We start from the raw sequence: 21,877 nt of genomic DNA on the forward strand, positions 1-21,877 counted from the left end.
GAAATGTGGCAAAAGGTTGCAAAGTTCAAGGGGGCCGAATACTTTCGCAAGGCACTGTAAATAACTGAAGTTAAAGTGAAAGTCACCGGTAAAGTATTATTTGAGTAAAAGTCTGAAAGTATTTGGTTTAAAATATACTTAAATATCAAAAGAAGAATGGAATTGCTAAAATATAAAATATGTATTAGTAATTTCAGATTCCTTACATTATGCAAACCAGACGGCACAATATTTATTACATTTTTTATTTAAGGATAGCCTGGGGCACACCCCAACACTCAGACATAAATTTACAAATCAAGCATTTGGGTTTAGTGAGTCCGCCAGAACAGAGGCAGTAGGAATGACCGGGGATGTTTTCTTGATAAGAGCATGAATTGGACCATTTTCCTGTGAAAATGTAACGAGTACTTTTGGGTGTCAGGGAAAATGTATGGAGTAAAAAGTACTTTATTTTCTTTAGGAAAGTAATGAAGTGAAAATATAGATGTAAAGTACAGATACCCCATAAAAACGACTTAAGTAGTATTTTAAAGTACTTTTAGTTAAGTACTTTACACCACTGGCTGTGTGTAGCGGTTATTATATGGTTTGGCTTGGAAAGGATTTTTCGCCTTGTCACATACAACTGGTGTGTTGTTCATTGAAGTCCACAAATGAAGGGAAAGGGTGAGAGGGAATACAACTGTCACGCCTGCTCCTGCTCTTCCCACCTGGCGCTCTAGGGCGCCAGGCTGCCCTGCATTACGCACACCTGCCTTCCCTTGTCACACGCTTCATCGATATTGTACTCACCTGGACTCACTCAACTACCTGTTTATTACCTCCCCTATATTTGTCAGTTCCCCAGCTCTGTTCCCCACTGCTGCATTGTTTTTCATATTCTCATGTTACCCGTGTGCTGACGCTGTTCCAGTCTTGTTCTATGTCTGTTCCCGAATAAATGTCTGACTCCCCATACCTGTTTCTAAAGGACCCATGCCAAATCTTTTTAGTCTCCTGAGGGGGAATAGGTTTTTTCGTGCCCACTTCACGACTGTCATGGTGTGCTTAGACCATGTTAGTTTGTTGGTGATGTGGACACCAAGGAACTTGAAGCTCTCAACCTGCTCCACAGCAGCCCCATTGATGAGAATGGGGGCGTGCTTAGTCAGATTTTTCCTGTAGTCCACAATCCTCTCCTTTGACTTGATCACGTTGAGGGAGAGGATGTTCTCCTGGCACCACACGGCCAAGTCTCTGACCTCCTCCCTATAGGCTGTCTCATTGTTGTTGGTGATCAGGCCTACCACTGTTGTGTCATCGCTAAATGGAATGAGGGTGTTGGGGTCATGCCTGTCCATGCAGTCATGAGTGCACAGGGAGTACAGGAGGGGGCAGAGCACGCACTCTTGACAGGCCCCTGTATTGAGGATCAGCGTGGCGGATGTGTTGTTACCTACCCTTACCACCTGGGTGCAGCCCGTCAGGAAGTCCAGGATCCAGTTGCAGATGCGTTTAGTCCCAGGTTCCTTAGCTTATTGATGAGCTTTGAGGGCACTATGGTGTTGAACGCTGAGCTGTAGTCAATGATTAGCATTCTCACATAGGTGTTCCTTTTGTCCAGGTGGGAAAGAGCAGTGTGGAGTGCAATAGAGACTGCATCATCTGTGGATCTGTTGTGGTGGTATGCAAATTGGAGTGGTCTCAGGTTTCTGGGTTGATGGTGTTGATGTGAGTCATGACCAGCCTTTCAAAGCACTTCATTGCTACAGACATGAGTGCTACGGGTCGGTAGTCATTAAGGCAGGTTACCTTAGTGTTCTTGGGCACAGGCACTACTGTGGTCTGCTTAAAACATTTTGGTATTACAGACTCGGACAGGGGGAGGTTGAAAATGTCAGTGAAGACACTTGCCAGTTGGTCAGCTCATGCGTGCATTACACGTCCTGGTAATCTGTCTCTCGGCAGCTCTCGGCTGTCCTTCCCTTAGTAGTCTGTAATGGTTGCAGGCTCAGCCACATGATGAGAGTCAGAGCCGGTGTGGTACGACTCGATCTTAGTTCTGTATTGACGGTTTGCCTGTTTGTATGCTCAGTGTATAGTAATGTACCGCATACTTGACAGTAGCTGATCAGATTTAGAATAAAGTGAGTATGTTCTCAGAGCTGTATTGTGCTCGTCAGCAGGAATGCAGTAAATACGCAGATATCTGTAGTAACAAGTCCTAGAACAGACAGACATGGCTGTCACGTGGCTCCAGCCCTGGGTGGAGTCATCTGCCGCCGCCTCCTAAATCTGCAGCACCACAACTTGGAAGGTATGGTTCCCATTTCCCTGCCTCCCTGAGCTGTTCCACAAGCTCTGTGACAGAAAAAATGAAATGACCTGTTCCCTGTAAATGTCATGTGTTACAGAATCTGCTAATAATGAATTATGGATGTCAACCGCCATGCAATAATTTAGAATCATGAAGATCTGATAAAGCATTTACATTATATACTGAACAAAAATATTAACGAAACATGCAACAATTTAAATGATTTACTGAATTACAGTTCATATAAGGAAATCAGTCAACTGAAATAAATAAATTAGGCCCAAATCTATGGATTACACATAACTGGGCAGTGGTGCAGCCATTGGTGAGTCTGAGGGCCACCCACTTGGGAGCCAGCTCACTCACTGGAGAGCCAGAGCCAACCAATCAGAACCAATCAGAATTTTTCCCCACAAAAGGGCTTTATTACAGACAGAAATAGTCCTCAGTTTCATCAGCTGTCCGGATGTCTGGTCTCAGACGATCCTGCTGGTGAAACTGATGGATGTGGAGGTCCTGGGCTGGCGCAGTCACTCGTGGTCTGCGGTTGTGAGGCCGGTTGGACGTACTACCAAATTCTCTAAAATTACGTTGGAGGCGGTTTGGACACAAGTCACAAGTTTGGACACACCTACTCATTCAAGGGTTTTTCTTTATTTTCACTATTTTCTACATTGTAGAATAATAGTGAAGATATGAAAACTGTGAAATAATACATTAGGAATCATGTAGTAACCAAAAGAGTGTTAAACAAATCAAAATATATTTTAGATTCTTCAAAGTATCCACCCTTTACCTTGATGACAGCTTTGCACACTCTTCTCTCAACCAGCTTCATGAGGAATGCTTTTCCAACAGTCTTGACGGAGTTCCCACATACAGGTATACTGAGCACTTGTTAGCTGCTTTTCCTTTACTCTGCGGTCCAACTCATCCCAAACCATCTCAATTGGTTTGAGATCAGGTGTTGTGGAGAACAGGTAATCTGATGCAGCACTCCATCACTCTCCTTGGTCAAATAGCCCTTACACATCCTGGAGGTGTGTTTTAGGTCAGTGTCCTGTTGAAAAATAAATTATAGTCCCACTAAACCAGATGGGATGGCGTATCGCTGCAGAATTCTGTGGTGGCCATACTGGTTGTGTGCCTTGAATTCAAAATAAATCACTGACAGTGTCACCAGCAAAGAACCCCCACACCATCACACCTTATCCTCCATGCTTCACGTTGTGAACCACATATGCGGAGATCGTCAGTTCACCTGACGATCTCTCTTCCATTCCTCTCAAAAAATTTAGAAAAGGCTGTTGCGCAGCAACTCACTGCCTTCCTGAAGACAAACAATGTATACGGAATGCTTCAGTCTGGTTTTAGACCCCATCCTAGCACTGAGACTGCACTTGAGAAGGTGGTAAATTACCTTTTAATGGCATCAGACCGAGGCTCTGCATCTGTCCTCGTGCTCCTAGACTTTAGTGCTGCTTTTGATACCATCGATCACCACATTCTTTTGGAGAGATTGGAAACCCAAATTGGTCTACACGGACAAGTTCTGGCCTGGTTTAGATCTTATCTGTCGGAAAGATATCAGTTTGTCTCTGTGAATGGTTTGTCCTCTGACAAATCAACTGTAAATTTCGGTGTTCCTCAAGGTTCCGTTTTAGGACCACTATTGTTTTCACTATATATTTGACCTCTTGGGGATGTCATTCGAAAACATGTTAACTTTCACTGCTATGCGGATGACACACAGCTGTACATTTCAATGAAACATGGTGAAGCCCCAAAATTGCCCTCGCTAGAAGCATGTGTTTCAGACATAAGGAAGTGGATGGCTGCAAACTTTCTACTTTTAAACTCGGACAAAACAGAGATGCTTGTTCTAGGTCCCAAGAAACAAAGAGATCTTCTGTTGAATCTGACAATTAATCTTAATGGTTGTACAGTCGTCTCAAATAAAACTGTGAAGGACCTCGGCGTTACTCTGGACCCTGATCTCTCTTTTGAAGAACATATCCTGATCATTTCAAGGACAGCTTTTTTTCATCTACGTAACATTGCAAAAATCAGAAACTTTCTGTCCAAAAATGATGCAGAAAAATGTATCCATGCTTTTGTCAATTCTAGGTTAGACTACTGCAATGCTCTACCTTCCGGCTACCCAGATAAAGCACAAAATAAACTTCAGTTAGTGCTAAATACGGCTGCTAGAATCCTGACTAGAAGCAAAAAATGTTATCATATTATTCCAGTGCTAGCCTCCCTACACTGGCTTCCTGTCAAGGCAAGGGCTGATATCAAGGTTTACTGCTAACCTACAAAGCATTACATGGGCTTGCTCCTACCTATCTCTCTGATTTGGTCCTGCCGTACATACCTACACGTACGCTACGGTCACAAGACGCAGGCCTCCTAATTGTCCCTAGAATTTCTAAGCAAACAGCTGGAGGCAGGGCTTTCTCCTATAGAGCTCCATTTTTATGGAATGGTCTGCCTACCCATGTAAGAGACGCAAACTCGGTCTCAACCTTTAAGTCTTTACTGAAGACTCATCTCTTCAGTGGGTCATATGATTGAGTGTAGTCTGGCCCAGGAGTGGGAAGGTGAACGGAAAGGCTCTGGAGCAACGAACCGCCCTTGCTGTCTCTGCCTGGCCGGTTCCCCTCTTTCCACTGGGATTCTCTGCCTCTAACCCTATTACAGGGGCTGAGTCACTGGCTTACTGGGGCTCTTTCATACCGTCCCTGGGAGGGGTGCTTCACCTGAGTGGGTTGAGTCACTGATGTGATCTTCCTGTCTGGGTTGGACAGGAACGGTTTTGTAACGGTCGTCGTATGAAGGAGAGGAGGACCAATGCGCAGTGTGGTAAGTGTCCATATTTAACAGAAGAAACTGAACACGACAAAATAAAAAAATAACAAAGTGAAATAACAAACCAAAACAGTTCTGTTTGGAACACACTGACACATAAAATAAGCACCCACAACTGAAAAGTGAAACCTGGCTACCTAAGTATGGTTCTCAATCAGGGACAACAATTGAAAGCTGCCTCTAATTGAGAACCATACCAGGCCAAACACAGAAATCCCAAATCATAGAAAAAGGAACATAGACAACCCACCCAACTCACGCCCTGACCATACTAAAACAAAGACATAACAAAAGAACTAAGGTCAGAACGTGACAAGTATATGGGGCTTGGGTGACAAAACGGATGGCACTGTGATAGACTGCATCCAATTTATTGAGTAGGCTATTGGAGGCTATTTTGTAAATGACATCGCCGAAGTCGAGGATCGGTAGGATGGTCAGTTTTACAAGGGTATGTTTGGCAGCATGAGAGAAGGATGCTTTGTTGCGAAATAGGAAGCCAATTCTAGATTTAATTTGGATTGGAGATGTTTGATGTGAGTCTGGAAGGAGAGTTTACAGTCTAACCAGACACCTAGGTATTTGTAGTTGTCCACATATTCTAAGTCAGAACCGTCCAGAGTAGTGATGTTGGACAGGCGGACAGGTGCAGGCAGCGATCGGTTGAAGAGCATGCATTTAGTTTTACTTGTATTTAAGAGCAATTGGAGGCCATGGAACAAGAGTTGTATGGCATTGAAGCTCGCCTGGAGGGTTGTTAACACAGTGTCCAAAGAAGGGCCAGAAGTATACAGAATGGTGTCGTCTGCGTAGAGTTGGATCAGAGACTCACCAGCAGCAAGAGCGACATCATTGATGTATACAGAGAAGAGAGTCGGTCCAAGAATTGAACCCTGTGGCACCCTCATAGAGACTGCCAGTGGCCCGGACATCAGGCCCTCCGATTTGACACACTGAACTCTATCAGAGAAGTAGTTGGTGAACCAGGCGAGTTAATCGTTTGAGAAACCAAGGCTATCGAGTCTGCAGATGAGGATGTGGTGATTGACAGAGTCGAAAGCCTTGGCCAGGTCAATGAATACGGCTGCACAGTATTGTTTCTTATCGATGGCGGTTAAGATATTGTTTAGGACCTTGATCGTGGCTGAGGTGCACCCATGACCAGCTCTGAAACCAGATTGCATAGCGGAGAAGGTATGGTGGGATTCAAAATGGTCGGTAATCTGTTTGTTGACTTGGCTTTCGAAGACCTTAGAAAGGCAGGGTAGGATAGATATAGGTCTGTAGCAGTTTGGGTCAAGAGTGTCCCCCCCCTTTGAAGAGGGGGATGACTGCAGCTGCTGTCCAATCTTTAGGATTCTCAGATGTCATGAAAGAGAGGTTGAACAGGCTAGTAATAGGGGTGGCAACAATTTCGGCAGATCATTTTTGAAACAAAGGGTCCAGATTGCCTAGCCCGGCTGATTTGTAGGGGTCCAGATTTTGCAGCTCTTTCAGAACATCAGCTGACTGGATTTGGGTGAAGGAGAAATGGAGAAGGCTTGGGCGAGTTGCTGTGGGGGGTGCAGTGCTTTTGACCGGGGTAGGGGTAGCCAGGTGGAAAGCATGGCCAGCCGTAGAAAAATGCTTATTGAAATTCTCAATTATAGTGGATTTATTGGTGGTGACAGTGTTTCCTATCTTCAGTACAGTGGGCAGCTGGGAGGAGGTGTTCTTATTCTCCATGGACTTTACAGTGTCCCAGAACTTTTAGCCAAAGCTAGCCTTGGCTTTTCAAACTGCAGTTAACTCTAATGAACTTGTCCTTTGCAGCAGATGTAACTCTGGGTCCTCCATCCCTGTGGCGGTCCTCATGAGAGCCAGTTTCATCATAGCGCTTGATTGTTTTTGCGACTGCACTTGAAGAAACTTTCAAAGTTCTTGAAATGTTCCGATTGACTGACCTTTGTCTCTTAAAGTAATGATGGACTGTTATTTCTCTTCTCCTATTTGAACTGTTACTACATGATTCCATATGTGTTATGTCATAGTTGTGATGTCTTCACTATTATTCTACAATGTAGAAAATAGCAAAAAATAAAGTAAAACCCTTGAATGAGTAGGTGTGTCCAAACTTTTAACTGGTACTGTATATATTTTTTGTAAATAACTGTCATCAGGCATTTAGACAGCATCCCAGAGATCAGATCAAAACTAGGATATGTCCTTTTACAAGGAGAAACAACGCATCGGACTTAGCAGCCAGAGCTTGTTACAGAGCAGAAGCGGTCCCGGCTGCCTCACAGATTGAGGGTATAATTCTATATTTGATCTGACAGCTGAAGGCAACTAAAAAACTGTCACTGGTTATTTTTGCCATCCCTTCTAGGAGCCTAGGAGGTCTACTGTGGAGTGGTTATGATGTGATGTATGCAGTGGTGATTTGTAACTGGACTTGGAAATACAGCCATGAGCAATATTTCTTATGACAGTACGTAAATATCATAATATGATTCATTTTGGGTCTGTGTGTGTGTACTGTACATGCGTGTGTGTGCACGCGCATGTTTGCATGCATGTGTGTACATGTGTCCATATTCAAGTGTCTGTCTGTGATTATAGGGTGAGATAAGACACAATACAACTAGCATTGCTGCTAGTGAAAACTGTGGTTTATCTGCAGCAATCTAAATGCAAATTGAGTAACAAAAAAACGTACACAGTTTAAGTTGAGACATCTCAAGATTCTCCCATCAAACATCAATAACAAGCCTTTTAGGTCAACCTTGAGTGATACAGTACATGTGTTAATATTATCCCTAATATTATCCCTGTCTCTACATATTTGCACTCCCATAATGTATGATGCTTTTGTTATATATACTCTCTAAATAGAGCACAGAGAACGCCATTTCCTCAGCAGCAATACTATGGTTTACATAGGCAATGGAGACATTGACGGGGTTGCTGGGAGTAACGGCAAAAACAAGAGTTTCCGGTACATGGCCAGGCAGAACCAGTGACTGCTATGCTTTGGCAGACAAAGTTGAACGCCTGTCTCTTCCAGTGTGGTCCCCCTTACCAAGACTGATGCAGTCGCTGATTGTCTGGGAACTTCCTCTGTCATCGTTAGTGAGGAAGGAGGCACTTGTCAGAGGCTGCATTAAGAGTTCCTTATGAGCTCAGACACTTCGGCAGTCACAGATAAATACAGAGTGGGCTCTAGTGAAGTCCTCTTATCCAGGGAGAGAGGACGGCAGACTGCTAGAGGATGCCAAAATAGAGGGAATGAGAGATTATTCTGTAGGGTAGAAAAGCTGCATTGTAGTGGTTGAGTGGCACCATGACTCAGGTATTGTATTGCAGCTGGGTTTAGGAGTAGTGCTCAAGCATGAGTCGTCATTTCAAGCTGTTGTAATAACCTTAGTCTCCAGGTATGATGCTTGTTTTTAGTGGACACAGTGGTAGCTCTAGTAAGCCTATAGATAGACATTTTATAAAACCAACACATCTGAAGCAACGGCAGAGGAGTGATATGCCATTAATACGGCATTGGCTATTACATTTCTAGTAGAAACAACCTTAATACCAATTGGACATGGATTTCAGGGAATAGTGTTCAACTGTATTTGTGCTCGCATTGTGTTGGGCTACGTACAGTATAATCCCCCCCCCCCCAAAAAAAAAATGCAGTCACTTACACTCATTATCATACTGTATGATTCTTACATGTGGCCAAAGCAATTCATGTACTGTATACCCATATCATTTTGATGTTCAAAGTATAACAACCTCATATTTACAGCACTGTAATCTAAAGCAGTAGAGCCATCCTGCAAACCTAATTTTGAACAAAACAGAATTGTCTTTAAACCTCACCATCTGTCTTCCAACTGTGATCGTCTTGAGGGGGGGGGGGGGGCATTGCTGCTTCTAATAGAATGTCTGTTCCCAGATATCTGCTCTTCGCGACAAACAGGAAACGGGGATCAATTCCACTGATAAAAAGGCTGGTTGAATAAATCAGGTATAAAGCAGGCCTGGGACTAGCTCTGGAAAAAGGCTTCAGCGTAGAGAACAGTATGTTAAGCTTCACCTACTTGTCTGTAAGATTAATGTGGCGCTATTGTCTCCGGCTCTCATCACAACACTTTTATCTTCAGAAATGACAAAGCTTGCACTTCTCATTATGTATGTTTGTAGCAAGCTACATTCTCCTCAGCAGCCCTTGCTTACTTCAATGAGGTCGTTTTGGTGGTGTTGCTTGTGTGTGTGTGTGTGTTGTGTGTTTCTGTGCAACCTTGTACGTGCTATACTGTATGTGTTCTCTAACAATTTGGACAAATGATAACAAAGTCATTTCATGTTTTGGTGTGGAGTATTGATTACTTTCAAGGCAACATTGATTGGAGAAAATGCGTTGGAATTTTTTTTAAAGACTAGTGTCGCTCCGTGAATTGGCTGGCTGTGAATCAATACTATTTCTGATAGCAGAGATTAAATAAACATGAAACACAAGTGGTATAAAGCATCATATGATAGTGATATGCAAAATGAGATTGCCAATTCAATCCCTTTCTCCCAATGGCAGTGACACATGCCAGTGAGAAAAACATGGCCCTGGGCTACAGCACCTTAAAGTACTAGAACATCAGAGAGATGAAGGTCTATGATGTCCTTGTCATTAGCATTGCTTTAACAGAAATGAATAGAGGTCAATACAGTTCCAAGATGGCATCGTCTCTCAAGGCACACCATGAGTAAGAACAATGTGATGTAAAAATGTCAATAATATTCATGTGTCAAATTCAATCTATGAATAAAAGATGGGAGATGGGAGCAACATGTCCCATATTTCTGCCATGGGCTTGGAACAAAGCCATAAACTAAGTGATAGCAGAAACATTAACTCTGAGTGTAGGTTGTGAGTGCTGATTCTCACCAGATGCACAAAAAAACCTAGGGCAAGGAAATATACATACACTACATGGCCAAAAGTATGTGGACACCCGTTCAAATTAGTGGATTCGACTATTTTAGCCACACCGGTTGCTGACAGGTGTATAAAATCGAGCATACATCCATGCAATCTTCATGGACAAACATTGGCAGTAGAACAGCCTTATTGACGAGATCAGTGACTTTTAACTTTGCACCAACATAGGATGCCACCTTTCCAACAAGTCAGTTCATCAAATGTCTGCCCTCCTAGAGCTGCCCAGGTCAACTGTAAGTGCTGTTATTGTGAAAAGGAAACGTCTAGGACCAACAACGGCTCAGCTGCGAAGTGATAGGCCACACAAGCTCACAGAACGGGACCACCAAGTCCTGAAGCAGCACGTAAAAATCTTCTGTCCTCGGTTGCAACACTCACTACCGAGTTCCAAACTGCCTCTGAAAGAAACTTCAGCAACTTTTGTGAGATGAGATGCTCAACAAGCTTTTGGCCATGTAGTGTATCATATCTCCAATCCCATTGACTTTTCTCACCAGCCTCACAGCACGTGCATTGTTACTACAATGACAGGAAGGTGTAATCCAAGCATTGCAGTGATTTGAGCATTGCAGTGATTTCCGACATTGCTAAAGTTCATCTAAGCACTGCGGTGATTTCAGCCGCTGCTTTAAAAAATCATATTGCTGTCCCTCGTGTGACAACACCTGCAACAGCAGTATGCAGCACTTTCCCAGGACACTTGCCAACTCAGTTAATGTTTTTCTGTGCCAGAGCGCTTAATACATTAATTTAAGTAATTATTTGGAAAGTAGAAGCTAAAATAGCTTAGGTTTCTTGGGGTGTAAATCTGTTGATAATTACATGTTAACTCCAAATCCTGTAGGACTGCAGCAATCCAGAACAGAGAACAAATGGTGCTAAGAAGTCTCTAAAGAGAACCAGTCACGCGCCCACCATCTTGAATACAAACAAGCACAGGAGGACATGCCCGGGAAGGCACTTGATTAGATTTGCCGTTGACAATGCATACGTCTTCTCCCCTGTCTGTAGGAGCTTGTATAAGGCCAGGGAAATTGAATCGGTTGAGAGTGTAGTTATTGACAAGGGTTCTCTGTGGCGATGAATGTAATAAGGTATTCCTCGAGAGGGTTAATATATGTGTGCGTTGTCAAAACACAGTGTGCTGCGGCAAGGACTGTATGTCAACACCCTGTTTTCCAAGAAACCATGAGGTATACTTAGACTATTCCATTGACTCTTTCTCCTTATGTCTGAGTGTTATAGTGCCACATCTGCATAACCGGAGGCCCCTTGTAACCAACCACTACTCTGCATTGTTGATGCATTATTCCCTGCTATATGAACGTCATATGGCCTTGCAATTATTTGTCAGCCCTTAGTTGTATTTTAAAAGCAGACATGGATTACTGTACATATCGTCCAGCCTTTAGGTCTTTATGAATTGTCTTGTTTTTAATTTTATGTATAGCTCCTCAGAGGGCTTCTGTTCAAGGACTTGTCAGCGTATAGACTTCCGTACAGATTTTGGATCTTAATTCGACCAGTGTTGTCGCAGCAGAATAATCTGCAGCAACCGGATTTGACCGTTTAGTCCATAATGTTGCTTAATCAGTGGTGAGGCTATTAGCTGGCCAAAATTAGGCTACATGAAATGTGCAAAACCGTTAATATGACAGTGTGTTAATGTAGGGTTTCAGTGAATTTATGTAAATCATTGAGCTCATCTGCATGTCCTGTGGTGCAGGAAAATTCTCAGCAACAAAAGAGTGATCAAATTAAGATCCTACATCTGTTGACTCGGATGGATGTATTGATCAACAAGCCATCAACAGGCCGACTTACCTCATAAAACAACAATACATTGCAGTAGCGTAATAGAAACTAGAGTGTATATCTGGCTGGGTGGAGGTCAGGGCCATTATCTTTAAATAAAACATATAGTTATCTTTTTATGAAATGCCGTTTTACTCTATATACTGTAGACTTTGATCAGAGTGAAACTAAATTAATCTATTTGCACAAGCGAAACTAGACTGACACATACTGGCGCATTTCGTAATGGTGGTAATTGAAATAGGGAAATTGATTCGATAGACAAGTTTTACGAGGGCATACATTACAGCTGCCTGGATGAGTGGCTCCAGAAAGGCCAGTGAACCCTGAAATGGAATTTCTCCATCGAACATTTCAGATACTCACTGAACAATGTTCTAATGCATAAGTAACATCCATCGCTACATTAAAGATATTTTTGATCCTTTTGAAAAATTCCCTCAGTTAATCTGCATTTATATGCAGTGGCATTAATTATCTCCCTTCCCAACACATGATTGTATGTTTCACTTTGACTGTTGGTTTACAGTATTCAGGGAACAGACCCCAAGAGATAAGCATTTTTAAATGAGGATGCATTTGAAGGGATTATGTCTGTCTCCTCACTTTTACAGCAACATATGTCTTAGGACCTCTACTTGCATTCTATTTGTGTTTGAGCTGTACACGAGTGGGTGTGTGTTGTGGTGTCTGGCTCTGTTTGTGAATATGGCATTGGTAATCTGAGCAAGTATGTAAAAAAAAAAAAAAAATTAATTGTGTCTTGTCCTGCATGAAATATATTTGCATAAATACTCAGCAATTTGATCATTTGAGTGCTATTGGAAAAATCCTGATAATACAGCAAATATTTTAGGGTTGAAACACTGGGAACTCAAAATGAGTTGGAGCAAAAATAACAAACGTCATTAAAGAAAAAAAAAACCTCTATGATGACATGATACTTATTTATAGACGTGTGTCTTATCCCATGGACCTGGGCACCGCTGTGGATTGAATTAAGCCCCTCGAGAGTGCTATTGCTAATTGTACGACGGTTTCTCCCCGTGAAAATCAAATAATACCTATGTATTATTACCTTTGTGCGAGCGAAGGCCACGGTTTCAGAGTAATCTCTCTTCTGCAGTGTGCCACTGACAACAGAAATCTCTTGGGGCTTCAGAAATGGGTCAATGGGACTCCAAGGAAAATGATTAGAATAAATGTCTCAATTTCCATCTAAAAATGACATCTTAATGGATAATGTTAAGACTCCTTTGGGGTGAAAGATGGGATGTGAAGATACTTTTTTTTTTATAAGCGATTAAGGGTCCCATTTTCGGTCAGTGAAAAAGCTCTCACAATTGACTGTTACCTGGGCAAAGTATGTTTGACCTGAGTACTCAATATCCAAAAAGAGAGTAATGAAATCATCAACCTGCAAAGTTTTGGGAAGTGCGTCAAAGATACAAACACAGGCAAGAAGAACATTTGGGTACTCAATGTTCATTTTCATAATGAATTCACCATACTCTGTCTCATCAAGCAGGCTTATTCTGTGGCCCGTGGCTGTAAGATCCATCTACATCAGTGGAATCTAGAATTAATCAGTCTACTGTAATTAGTAATTGTTCACACAGTTGGAGATGTACCACCCAAACTCCTACCTGGTCTCACACTGTGCTCTGAGAATTCCCATTACAAATTAGAGCCTAGCTCTCTGATATCTGCTGCATCTTATCACCGATTCACTGATTTTTCCATTGACTTTTAAGATGTTGCCTCAAAGCATTGACAAGGAACCCTCCCGAGGGGCACGATACACCCATGCACATGGAATACAATGTGATAGTTCATGAAATAGAATAAAATTGCCTCTCCAATATAGTCAATATGCAAAAATCACCACATTACTCATTTTCAATGTAATGCATACTGGACAAAAATAATGACTTGGGGATCCTACTCTTCCATATGCAAATGTCAAAGGTATGATTTTAGCATTTCATTTTCTGAAAAGCTTTTACATTTTAGTAGACCCTCATCTCCAGAGAGACTTACAGTAGTGAGTGGATACATTTTCAAACTTCTTCGTACTGGTCCCCCGACGGGAATCGAACCCACAACTCTGGCATTGCCAGCTCCATGCTCTACTAACTGAGCCACACGGGAAATGCTTATATTATTCGTTGTATTTATTTTCTCAGAACCTTTCCATGTGTCAATCTATCACCAAGTTGCAATTCGATGCTGACCTCTTCTCCGCACCACAGGGCCAAAACTTTACTCCTCTCATCCCAGCGTTATTACCAAGCTTTAAATAAATCCTAGTTTCTATGGCAACCCAAGTCAAGTTCCTATGTGGAGGGAGCTAATGGTTGAAACTTCAGCAGCGGCTAAGTGTTCCTACGGAGTGACACCAAGTCAGCCAGAGATCAATCACCCTGACCAATCATTCCAATAACCTGTCTCGGCGGTACTGGTCTCAGCGGTACCAGTGTTTTCTACCAGGGTATGAATTATTTCACAATACAGATAATTAAGTCGCAATACAACATATCCTCAACCAATAATTTGCATGTCATTTGATGCCATTCACATGGCATCTACTGAATGGTTTCCTCAGACAAAATGTATAGGCATGTATACATATGCATGGGGTTACATGGTTATTTTGGTGAGCTCACAGGAAGACAAGAGAGGATAATACAAGAGAGTATTTAGAATCTGCCTGAGGCTCTTCGGGTATAGACAGTTATTGCTGATGCTGCTGACTACCAGTGCATTATCTACATCAATTATCTTACTTTTCGTCTTCTTCTATTGATCTAAAAAGTTGTACCAGTCCCTCTGAGCATGTAGTGAAGGTCACACATTCACTCATCTCTGGTGGAATCATTGATATACCTTGGCCTTTTGTGGAGTATTGAGAAAAGATTTCTATTTTGGTCTGTTTTAATCCTAAAAAGGCACATACTGCGCTCTCTTCATATACAGTATATTCCACTATTTACCACGGGTTGCGGCAGGGTAGCCTAGTGGTTAGAGCGTTGGACTAGCAACCAGAAGGTTGTCGTTCTGCCCCTGAACAGGCAGTTAACCCACTGTTCCTAGGCCGTCATTGAAAATAAGAATTTGTTCTTAACTGACTTGCCTAGTTAAATAAAGGTAAAAAAAAATGGAACAGTTTTAACAAAACAGTGTATTATCCCGAACGTGATGGGACACGCCTTTAGCCTGGGGTGACACATCTATTAAATAGTAAATACATTTGACAGTCTAAGTCTGGTTAATTTGAAGAACATTATTTCAAACAAACACTAAATCCTGTGTGTGCTTAGCAATGGAAGTTGTGTAATACATTGCCACGTAAATATAGAGATGTCTTTTTGGGTTCTAATCCTCTAGGTAAAGCATGTATCAAATGAAATCCGTGTCAGTAACATGCAGCAATGTTGATATCTAATCATGGACCATCGCATTAGGTTGCAGTGTTGTTATCATATTCATTTGCCCATCGATTCCTTATGAGCACAGGTGACATTTAGAAAAATTGCATTTGGATAGCTGAGAGAATCTCTTCGTCACTACAGCAAGAACACCAGTTGGTCAAATAAACCTTAAAAAGTACCCTTTGAATAGAAGAGAGGCCCAGGGTTTTGTGAAAACAGTTACACTCAGTTACACTCTTGTGGTACCCTTAATGGTGGACTTAATGAACATAGATGATGCATAAGAAAAGACTGTCCTTGTCCTGGGGATCCAAATGTGCCAGACGACAAAGGATAGTGTGGGTAGATAAAGTGAAATATGGTTACAAAGGCTTGCCTCCTAAATTGGACAGTTTTAGAATTCCATGTAGGTTACACTTTACTTAAAGGGGCGATCTGCAGTCCCAACAATAACAAAGAGGCACCACGCCACTGATTTGGTAAACAGCTGAGGGACGGGTCTGGGAAAAATATAACCACTCTCAAACTCATGGACAGAGCTATGGATACAAGGACCGACCATTCATTATATAACAATTCTAGTTTTAACCATGTTTTGAGGCTATACAGTGTTTGTTTACGTATACAGCGTTTACAAACAAAGGCATAACCCAAGCTTATATTTTGGGTTCTGATGGTGTACAACAGTTGAACTACAAGCTTATGAGGCTATAAGTCATATAGTTCAAGAATCAATGGGTATATATCATTGATTTAAAAGTAAAAAAATAGGTATTTAGCAACTGCACCATGCCCCTTTAAGGCCGACAGGTATAATATGGCAATAATGAAATGCGAGACACTGCATAAATTACAGCCAATTCGTTGCATTACAATTCCTCCTCAAAGAGCTGGAACTATTCATTGTTGTGTATTTGAGCCACGTTTTAAGGTCCTCCAAGCGGTCCCTATCTAGCTTCCTTATCTCTTTGTCGTGCATTTCCTTTTGAAATACTAAAATAATTTCCTCTTATCTCTCCCTTTCATAATAAATGGTCAAAGTAAACATGTGCTCATCTGCTTTTTAACAATGTGGAGAGAATATTTAGAGTGCAACTTAGGCATGCAATGTTGTCACTTAGGTAGCAGAACAATACCTCTAAATGTTAACAGAACACAACATCAGACAGCTTGAACAACTGAAATCACCACATGAAAAGAAAGCCCACAGTTATCACAAACTACAAAGACCCCTATGGGGGAATTAATTCACTAGTTTAATTCTAGGACTGTTGATCCTAAACCTTTGATGGGGGTGGGGGGGGGGGGATTCTACTAAGCAAAAAATAATAATAAAAGATGATAAAATATTGAATTTGGCCTTCACTACTACAGCCCATAGAAACACATTGAATAACACGTTCATAAATGGCAAAACAGTCAAAATATAGATAAGAAAGCCCAGGAATTTCTTTCGTTTTTTTTGTGTTTTTTTTTACACATATTTAACTATTTCTTTCATTGGCACAAATCTACCTCCATACTTCCATATTTTTTTTTAACCGGGTCACCCTCAGATGAATCCCATGACAGTTGTGACACATTGTGTTCGTGAAAATCTCATCTTTCCCTAAAGTGATCATATTAGTTTGTGGACCAAACTGTTCGGACGCTACAGATGTTTTCATGAGAAGACCGATTTTCTGGTCTGACAAACACAGCTGTAGCTTTTACACTTTCCACGGCAGATGCAGAAGGCCGACATAGGCAGATGCAGAAGGCCGACATAGGCAGATGCAGAAGGCCGACATAGGCAGATGCGGTGGATTGAGATGCAGCCCATGCAAAAAAATATATCTCTTGCTTAAACTGACAGATTTTGACGAGGACTATATTGCCACTCCTATGTGCCACATCTTGAATTTAATTTAGTTTCAGAGTAGGCGGCAAGGAATAAGTTAGTCCTAAATATGTCAAAAACTAAAAGCATTGTATTTGTTACAAATTGTTCACTAAGTCTTCATTAAATCTTGTAATGAATAATGTGAAAATTTTGCAAATTGAGGTGACTAAACTGCTTGAGGCAAAACTAGATGTAAACTTTCATTGTCAAAACATATTGATACAACAGAAGCTAAGATGAGGAGAAGTCCGTCCATAATAAAGCACTGTTCTGCCTTCTTAACAACACTATCAACAAGGCAGGTTCTACAGGCCATAGTTTTGTCATAGCTGGACTACTGTTCAGTCCTGTGGTCAGATGCCACAAAGAAGGACTTAGGAAAATTACAATTGGCTCAGAAGAGGGCAGCACGTCTGGTCCTTAAAAGTACACAGGGAGCTAACATTAATGATATGCATGTCAATTTCTCATGGCTCAAAGTGGAAGAGATACTGACTTCATCACTTGTTTTTGTAAGAAGTGTTGACAGGTTGTGTGTACTGTCTGTTTAAACTACAAGCACACAGTTCCCATGCATACCCTACAAGACATGCCAACAGGGGTCTTCTTCACAGTCCCCAAGTCCAGAACAGACCATTGGAGGCGCACAGTACTACATAGAGCCACGACTACATGGAACTCTATTCCACATCAGGTAACTGATGCAAACAGTATGATCAGATTAAAAAACATGGAAAAATATGCATTGTGTAACAGTGGGGACTGTGAAGAGACACACACAAAGGTACAGACACACGCATACGCACACAGGCGCTTGAACACTCACTCTACACACACGTACATTGTAATATTTTTGAATGGTGGTATTATACATGTTGTACTGTAGATATGTAGTGGTGTAATAATGTTATATGGTGTACTGTTTTATCTTTTGTTTTATATGTAATGTAAGTGCCTTAATGTGTTTGGAACCCAGGAAGAATAGCTACTGCCTTGGCAACAGCTAATGGGGATCTCTAATAAATACAAATGCATACAAATACTCTTAAGGATTAATAAACAATTCTCACATCAATTTATTTGAAAATAATCCACAGTATATCTGACTTCCATCTCTGCCAGACGACACCTGGCAATGTGAGTCAACCTCTGAGGAACCGCAGTGTTGAACTGGCATCCTGCCATATAATAACATAAAAAAGGTCCTCAAGAAGATTAATGGAAACATTATGCAGAACAGAAAAATAGTGATTTCAATACTTCAGCTGCACACAGAATTGTACCCTCATTGCCAGTGCGTTCGATTATATGAATTAAGAGGATAATGACTTTTTACAGATGTGTTTTCGATAAAAGAGGTCACTCAAAATTATTGGACCATTTGAAATCTGGTTAACTGGTTGATGTTGGGATCATCTTTATACCCAGAACACAGTATACTCAAGCTGTTGGACTCCCCAGGTATCTTGCAGGGACACGTTAAATTTGCATGAGGTGGCGATAGCTTTTGTTGTGGGGCTAACAGAACCAAGGGTTACTCGAGCTTTTAATCTTCACAGTAAATTCTAATCCGCTTTCCTGACAATTGTAACTGTAGCTAATACTCTAAGTAGTTTAAATATCTATTCACTGACCATGTCCAGTGATCCAGAGAAGGAAAGTGCTTAGTAATCATGAGAAGAGCTCTCCACATTTAAGCCATTGATATTAATCACTTTGCAACAATCGGAGGATAACTTTCAAAACAGATGTACTATACTGTTGGAGAATGGGGATTCAAGTTATTGTAAGAGAGAGAGATAGTTAGCTGAAGCATGGGCAATAGTGAATGTAATTTCCAAATGTCTACATGATTTTACTATAATAAAAGTAAAATCCAGAATAAACTCTACAGAAACAAGACCATGACAGATTAAATCTAAGCTAGAAAAATAAACACCTTCAACTAATGTATACAACTTATGTATACTGTAAGGATCACCGGTGTGTAGTAAATGAAACGGGAATATCATCTGTTTAGTCGCTTGTTGTCACCGAAATAGTTCTCAGAATGTCACGGCTCGAATCTCCACCATATTTCCCCAAATGGAACAACATCTTAGCGAGTGAGTTAGCACTCTTTCCCCAAACTCCAACATCAACAAACGCTCCCTGTCCTACATAAAAACAAAGCGACATGAAACCATATGCCTCCCGGGGGGGAAAACAACAACAAGGAAGCAACTAGTGAAGGCAGCAAGCCCCCTAAAGGAGTCCTCCTTATTCTTTTAGTCAAAGCCTTGGATCACATGAGTCACACTGTGTGTGGAAGGGGCTGCCTCACGGGCCTTAGATGCACCAGCGCACACTCACCGCCTTGTCTCCTTCAGTCAGTCTCAGTCTAATGGGAGGCCTGCTGATCTGGGGAGAAGCCCAGAAAGAAGCCACTATTGCACACATACCCCAAGAGATTCTGACATGGGTACTATGAGAGTACAAATCTGTGTGTGTGTGTGTGTGTGTGTGTGTGTGTGTGTGTGTGTGTGTGTTTCAGATATGGTGATGCTCCAAGGTGGACATGAATGTCTGGGAAAATATCAAACACTTGTGGATATGTTTGCAGCAGTGGAGGCTGCTGAGGGGAGGACGACTCAAATGAATGGCCGGAATGGAGACAATGGAATGGTATCAAGCACCTTTTTTGTTTTTGTTTTCATGTGTTTGATAGCATTCCTTTCACTCCGTTTCAGCCATAATACTGCATTCCAGCCATTATTATGAGCTGTCCTCCCCTCAGCAGCCTCCATCGGAGGCAGACTGTATACCCACAGAAAAGGTGAATTATCCATCACTGTAGCCTAGAATTGAGTGTGTAGGTGGTTGAGAGGGGCTCACAAATTAAACTGACCTCACTGATCTCCATGGTGACAGCCTTATCTTTTGTGCAGGGATCTAGACGTTGTGGCAACTTTGTGATTTGCCTTTCTCTGTCTGTATTTTGTCACGTGAGCCGACAGTCTGATAAGTGCTTTGGTACCTGTCTTCAAGGTTGACTTTGCCTTGGGGTCTGTTCATCTGGCTGCCACATAAATTCCTGTTTTAGAGAGAAGATATTTTTGTGAAGCCATTCCAATAAAACATTCAGTTTCCAATAAATATCATAAAACTTGTCAACAATCAATGTATAAAGATAACACGACTGCACACCTTGCAATAGCAATTCGTAGAGTCCATTGTGTTAAAGTTCAAATTGAGACATCTAGACCAAACTTCATCTGCACTGCGTTAAGAATGACAGATCACCTGTCATAAAGTCTGTTGGCAGTTCAAACCAACCAGCACTAATACAGTATTCACTACTGTAAAGTGTGAGACATTTGAATGTTAGTTGAGCATGAAGGAGGAGCGAGTCTGAAACAGTAAGGGCAATCAATGCCTGCATTCCTAAACAACTGCAGTGGTTCATATTGAATGCAGGGGCAAGGTGAAGGATCTGTTATTTAGTGTTTGGTACAACATAAATAGACCTTACAGCCATTGGTGCTAACCTCTGGTTGAACTAACATCCTACTGTTTGCTTTTTGGCTCATGTTTACTCTTAAGGTCACAGGAGTGAAAGTGGCTGATTGGCCCACATGGGAAAGTGGTTAGGAAATATAGGCCAATAGGTGAGAGGAGACATATCTGAGACTGGGAGGAGTGGGAGGGTCAGTGCTTTGTGCCAGATCTTTCTACCTTACATTTTATTTGAAAGATCTCATTACAGTTCCTTCCCCCGCTTGGGTGACCGTTGGCATGGTTGACTGGATGTATTTATCATGTGGGTATAGGTTAAAGCCATAACGCAGTTAATACCGTATCTATTTCATATCGTATGGATAGCAACAGCAGATACCGCCCTCTCTACTCTGAATCAATTTAGTCCTGGACATCCATTTTCCCAAAATTCTTATAGAAAAATGCTAGCAAAGTTTGTCCACAAAAGTGAGTAAAGTTCATATCCACACCCATTCCATGACTTGACTTGTTCGTTAAAGGAAATACAGATAAGCATAGCATGGACTGATAAGCCAGTGTCCAGTATGTGATTGAAGACAGTGTACAAGCGAAGTAAAGACTCACCGGCTCCATGGCAATCGGTCAACAACATAGCGCTTCCTTCAATATGAGACTGCCAAAAAGTTGTGGCCAGAGAGAAGTTACACACTCAGCAGTTGCAAGTGGGCTTTCAGAACAAGAGGAAAATGCCTCTGTTAACTTTGATCTAGCTGTAACATTAAGCATGAATGTGCTGAGCTTTAGATCAAGTGTGGAAAAGTGTCATCATTTATATCATTGTATTAATCCACTGGCATCTCGAAAGGTATAACACATTGGCTGTGCAGATGATTTCAATGCATCCAACGTTTCCGGGAGACTGAATGAGATTACAAAATTACACAAGGATCAAATACCATAAAACATTACCTAGGTCAAAGGTTGTCCCATTTCTCAGAATACCTCAGACAAGTTGTACTTAATAGGCTGAATTTGACACTAACCAACCAAATTCAACTACATTTTAACAGATCCTAAGACAGGCTGACATGGAATAGACAGGTTGGAACAAGATTACAAATCAATTA

The 21,877-nt window shown here is 41.6% G+C and overlaps 1 long non-coding RNA gene across 2 annotated transcripts; it reads right to left on the reverse strand.

The window, feature by feature from the left end:
• Positions 1–231: 231 nt before the first annotated feature.
• Positions 232–21,794, reverse strand: LOC118965376 (uncharacterized). 2 transcript variants are annotated; one of them, XR_016497107.1, is made up of 3 exons: positions 21,375–21,794; positions 20,161–20,346; positions 232–3,359 (listed from the first exon to the last, which is right to left on the reverse strand). It is a non-coding gene; the product is annotated as an uncharacterized LOC118965376 (long non-coding RNA). The 2 variants fall into 2 exon arrangements; XR_005052702.2 differs by lacking the exon at positions 232–3,359 and adding an exon at positions 18,317–19,673.
• Positions 21,795–21,877: the final 83 nt, after the last annotated feature.

The sequence above is a fragment of the Oncorhynchus mykiss genome, chromosome 7, assembly GCF_057628025.1.
Source record: "Oncorhynchus mykiss isolate SJ-2025 chromosome 7, ASM5762802v1, whole genome shotgun sequence".
NCBI lineage: Eukaryota > Metazoa > Chordata > Actinopteri > Salmoniformes > Salmonidae > Oncorhynchus > Oncorhynchus mykiss.